Source organism: Phoca vitulina, unplaced genomic scaffold, assembly GCF_004348235.1.
Source record: "Phoca vitulina isolate PV1807 unplaced genomic scaffold, GSC_HSeal_1.0 scaffold8, whole genome shotgun sequence".
Lineage (NCBI taxonomy): Eukaryota > Metazoa > Chordata > Mammalia > Carnivora > Phocidae > Phoca > Phoca vitulina.
The window spans coordinates 39,098,993-39,105,051 of NW_022589711.1; the positions used below are offsets into that span (position 1 = coordinate 39,098,993).

General features: G+C 33.1%; 1 pseudogene; it reads left to right on the plus strand.

The window, feature by feature from the left end:
• The first annotated feature begins 584 nt into the window (after nt 1-584).
• On the plus strand, nt 585-4,899 carry LOC116633537 (annotated as a pseudogene).
• The last annotated feature ends 1,160 nt before the right edge of the window (nt 4,900-6,059 follow it).

Here is a 6,059-nt window from a genome sequence, read left to right on the forward strand (position 1 = left end):
TTTATACTGGAAGAGCCCCTTGTCTAAAAATACCTCCCTGAACTAGCAGTCACAGAATCTGAAAGTGCATCAGAATAGATGTATTATTTTCAGTATTGTGTGTGTACTTGTGTGTGTGTTTATGTATGTGAAAGAGAGATTGAGAATGCTAGACAGAGTTATATATTGTTTGGGGGTGTTCGAGGGAATGAAGCTGAGAGAAATGGAGTATTTCACTACTCCCAATGGTAGGAAACATGTTAACCTTGCTGCTGACCACATTTTTAGTAATTGGAGAGACCCTGGATAGCCTGAGAAAACATAGTTTGTGGATCAGAGTCACAGTTTTTCCAGATTGCCATTTTGACAGGCTAGACCTGACTTAGATGATTCTGGGGTTTTGGTTTGGTTTTACTTTTAATTTTTAAAGACCCTTTTCCACTTCTAATTTTTTCACACAGTTTTGGAGTTTTGAATAATTGTTAATAAACAAATACACTTATTGAAGCATACCATGCATTCATCTTCCTAATCTATATAGCTTACTAGTACTATTATTATTATTACTTATTGTTATTTTGACTTGAGGTACATGAGAACAAGGGAGAGGGGAACATGGGAAGATAACTCTAAGATACCACAATGGTAATAAAATGTAAGAGGACAGATTTTGAAGAGGGAAAGACTTTAAAGAGAGAGATTAAGAAGAGAGAAAAACTGGAGGCTAAAAAAGATGTTCCATCTGGTTTCTGCAGCTTCTTTCTTTCATTTATAGACAATCTCAGGAGCCGAGAACAAGGCACAGTCAGCCAGTGCTGCTTGAGGAATGGCATAAAGAACAGTAAGAGAATCAGCTGTGCATTGCCCTGTAGGGTATTTCATAAACTCCAGGAGGTATACAGACCAGCAATGATAGTGTATATCTCAGTGCCAGAGAGGCTGATTACCCCTTCAATTGTTTTAATTTATGTAACAGCATATTTTCTCCCCCATTCAACTAAGTGCCTAATTCTACTGATGAAGCATCTAACTCACCAGTAACTTTGAAAGTGTTATTCAGGTTGATTAAACACTACTCTATTTATGGAAATACCTTTTGTTTTAATAATTGGTAGTGGTTTTTAACTCCACCCTCCTCAACATATGTGTGTGTATGGGGTAATTATCTTGATCCTCTAGCTTGCTGAGATTTTTGAACACATTCTACATTTTCTGAAGAAAACTCTATTACAAATAAAAAAATAAAAGTAACAGGCATTCATATAATTTTTTATTGTTTTAGGCATCACTCTAAGTGCTTTATATAACTCATGTAACCTTCAAAAAATTTACAAATTGGGTATCATTACTATCCCTTTTTTACATGTCAGGAAACAGAAGGTTAAAAAAAAACTTGCTTAAGAATATAGAAAGGAGCAAATTAGGAACAGACCTAGAATTTGAAAACTTAACACAGGACAGCCTGCTCTTCTGCAACCCTTCGTTCCATCAACAAATGTATTGAGTTCCCATAGCTCGTGGGAACTCAATATTATGAAGTAGGAAGTTATAAGAGAGTGTAACTCTCACCATAACAAGCAAATCAAATCACGTGAGGTACTAAATTAATTTTCCTAAACCCCTGAGAAAAGCGACATTGAAAGACTCTTTAAATAAGCTAAACTCCAGTGATGATTACTTCATAGGAGAAAAGACATACAAAGCTACTCTCCTTGGCTGACTAGCAGGAAAATAAAACTTTCTCCACAGACAGAAAATCAGCAGAATCTTTAACAAAATTTTAAAGCCTGTATGTGGGCGGCCAAGAAAGATTGGAATTCTGAGACTCTAGTGAAGTTACAGAGGAAATCTGCACTCACTCACCAATTCTACTGCCTGTGTCTTTCCTGACTATTTAGGGGCAGTTCTCCACAGGCTAGAAGGCGGAGGAGAAGAATTGAGAGGGATCAATTTCAACTCAAGATTTCAGCTTCTAAGAGCTGGAGACAGCGTTCTGAGAGGGACTGCTTTGAGGCATTCTGGGAAGAGAAAGATCTTCCTGGGCATACAAAGTCTTAGTATGGCTGGAAGAGAGCAAAGAAAACTTCCTAGAAATACGAAGAGCTGGAAGTGCTATAAAAGCGGAAATCTTCATGTTTTAAAAAGCTAGCGCTGGGCAGAGAAGCATAGACACCTGTGGATCTCACTACTGCTCAGACCCAAAGTCTGCAGGGTTTCATTCTAATTACACTTCCAAAACATTTAAAGTCTGTGGTCAAACTAAAGCTGCAACAAATCCCAAACACATCTCAACTAGAGACCAGATTTATTTAGCTCTCCACTCTAGATCTTTTCTAGAAATAAATATGATTTACATCCATTTTTTGTATTGTTTCCTTACACAAAATATCCTTAGTGCCATAAAATTTGCATGACAAATAAGATATATAAATCATGGCCAAAAGAGAATATATGGAGAGAAGCAGAGATGACCCACATGTTGGAATTATTAGAGATTTTAAATAAAATATGTATAATCAAAAATCTAAAGGAGCAAGTAGAAAAAGTAGGCAATGTGAGTAAAGAGATGGGAGATTTTAGCAGAACATATTAAACAAAAATCTATTGAAGAAGATTCCAGAAAAGATGCAATATCATAAATGAAGGACTCATTAGATGGACTTAACAGCAGATTGGAATCTGAAAAGAATAAGTATCCTAGAAGACAGGTCAATAGAGCTCCTGGTGCTGCTTGTGTGCACTGGTTCAAGTGAGGGCCTGGACCTTTTTGTGAAGCAGCAGCTGAGGCTAATGCGGCTCATACCATGGCAGATGACAAGCCCAAGGAAGGAGTCAAGATTGGGAACAAGGATCTATTGGGTCTGGATGGTTCTGTAGTGCCATTTAAGATTAAGAGGCACACAGCACTTAGTAAACTAATGAAAGCCTATTGTGAACAATAGGCTTGTCAATGAGGTTTGTCAATGAGGCAAATCAGATGCCAAAGGGATGAGCAGCCAATCAATGAAACAGACATTCCTGCATAGTTGGAGATAGAGTATGAAGATACAGTTGATGTGTTCCAGCAGCAAACAGGAGGTGTTTACTAGAAAGGGAGCCTGCTACTTTACTCCAGAACTCTGTTTATCCAGATCAAAAGGACAACCTAAATTAGAAAACTGCAATTTGCTTCCACCACATCCTGATTACTACACTAGAGTTCTCTCAATTCTTTCATTTTCCCTTTCCCCATTCCTTTATTGCAGATAAAGTAACTGGTGTATATACGCAAGCATATTGCATTTTTTAACCAAATGGCCAGTGATATGGTTTGATCAGTACCAAATGGAGATGAGATAGGGAAAAATATTGATTTTATGAAAATACCCCTTTCTCCATTTGTGGCATTCAGCTCCTATCTTTATATCTCAGTGAGTTATTTTGCTCTCAAAACAAAACAAAAAAGAACAACATAAAAATCCTTGCATACTTTGTTTGATTGGAGAATTTCAATGCTTTTCATTTATCACTATAAAACCAAGGACAATTTTATAACTTTTTTGTACACAGCTGTAACATGTAGGATGATCTATCTTAAGTAGGAATAAATTAATCTAAAAGAAGATTCCTAGATATTTTTCAGTTCAAGTATCTTGTTGTTTAAATAAAATTCTTGTTTAAAATGAACAAAACAAATCAATAGAAGGCATCCAAACTAAAGCCAAAAAAAAAAAAAAAATAGTAAAAAATAAAAGAGAGAGAGAAGTGTTTGAGATCTGTAGGACAATATCAAACCCACCACGAGTGTAGAGAAAGAAGATACTGAATAGGGTAAAAAAAAATATTTAAAGAAATATAGTAGAGAATGACTCCAAATGATTGAAAGATGTTAACACATATCTGATATTCAGTGGATATTTAAAGAAATATAGCAGAGAATGATTCCAAATGATTGAAAGATGTTAACACATATCTGATATTCAGTGGACCCCATGCAGAGCACTACAAAACAAAACACGCCTAAACTCTTCATAGTTAAATTGCTGGAAACAAAATTTAATAATTTAAAAGCAGTCAGCAAAAATAGACACATTATCTTCATTAGTACAATATGCATGATAGTTGATTTACCACTAAAAATAATTAGAGAATATATTATTGGACAAAGCAATAATATAAAGTGCTAAAAACAAAAGTCAACCTAGGAATATTATATATAGATCTATCTATCTCTCCTTTAAAAGAGAGGGCAAATAAAGTCATTTCAGAGAACAAAACTTCAGGGAATTTGCCTCCAGCAGCCCTTACTATAAGACATGCTAAAAGTAGTTCTTCAGAAATGAAGAGAAATGATGCCAAATGAAACCCCAGATCTGCAGGAATGAACAAAAGTCATAAAATAAAGTAACTATCTGGGAAAATATAAAAGACCTTTCAACCTATATCTGTATTTATATCTTATGTATATTTTTAAAAGACTGCCGAGCATTTAAAAGAAAATAATAATAATATATCAAATGTATTTAGGGATTTTTAGCATATGTAGAACTAAAATATAAGAAATGAAGTGCATAAAGATGGCAAAAAACCTCACTAAACTGTTTGTAATATAGCATAATATTATTTGAAGTTAGGCTATAATGAATCTAAGATTCATATCGTAAACTCTGAACCTATGCTGTCCAATAGGGTAATCAATAGCTACATGTTGATATTTCAATTTAGGTAAAAATTAATCAAAATTAAATAAAACTAAAAATTCAGTTCCTAAGTTACACTAGCCACATTTCAAGTGCTAGTAACTATATATCTGTAGTGGCCATCATATTGGACTGAACAGATATAGAAGATTTCCAGTTATTTCAGACATCACTGCTCTAGATAAAGCATAAAAATATAACACAAAGATATAAATCTAAATACCAAAAGTAGGAGTAGAAATGGAATACAAAAAAAAAAAAATGTGATTTACCTCAAAGAAGGCAGAAAAAAAAAAACAGAGACATGTTTAATAAATGAGATAAATAAAAACCAAATATGAAGATAGGAGATTAAAATAGAACTATATCAATAATTACATTAAATGTCATTAAACAAAACATTCCATGTAAAAGTCAGAGATAATAAGATTATATAAAAAAAGACATAACTCTATAGATTTTATGTGTAAAGGCAGAGCAGTTGAAAGTAAATGTGTAAAAAAAGTACCACTGAAACACTAAAATTAAGAAATTTTAATTATATAAGCAAGATTTGTTGTGTTAAAGATACTATTAAACACAAAGATTAAGAAATTGGTTGGCTATCTTAATATCAGACTAAGGTGATTTCAAGGGAAATAATATTACTGGAGAAATAAAGAAACATTTCATAATTATAAAGGGGTTGATTCATCAAGAAGTTATAACAATTCTAAAAGTGTATGTACCCAATAACAAGATTTCAAAATGCATGAAGCAAAACTTGACAGATTAAACGAAGAAGTGGACAAGTCCACATTTGTGGTCAGAGATTTTACATAACCATCCCCCAACAACTGTACATGGATAATTCTACCCCAACCACTGCACACAGTCTTTGCATGTGCACATGAATTATCCACCAAAACAGACTACCAACTAGGCTATAAAAAGTCTCAAAAATATTAAAGAATTAAAATCATATAGAATATAGTCTTTGGATATAATGGTATCAAATTAGAGATTGATTTTTAAAAGCTATATAAACAATCCTAAAGTGTTTGGGATTTCACAACAAATTTCTAAATAACCCATAGTCAAGAAGAAAGCAAAAGGAAAATTAGAAAAGACTACGAAATGAATGACAATAAAAACATAGTATATAAAAATCTGTATGATTCAGCTAAAGGTGCATTAGAAGAACATTTAGAGTTTAAATGTTTATAGTAGAAAAGAGGAATAACTTAAAAATAAGTAACTAAAACTTCTATTTTAGAAGCTAGACAAAACAGAACAAATTAAGCCTAAAGTAAATAGAAGAAATAATGGAGACAAAAATATAAATCAACAAAATATAAAACAAAAAACAGGTAATCAAAATGTTGAAAGTGGAATCATTAAAAAGATTAATAAGCTTGACAA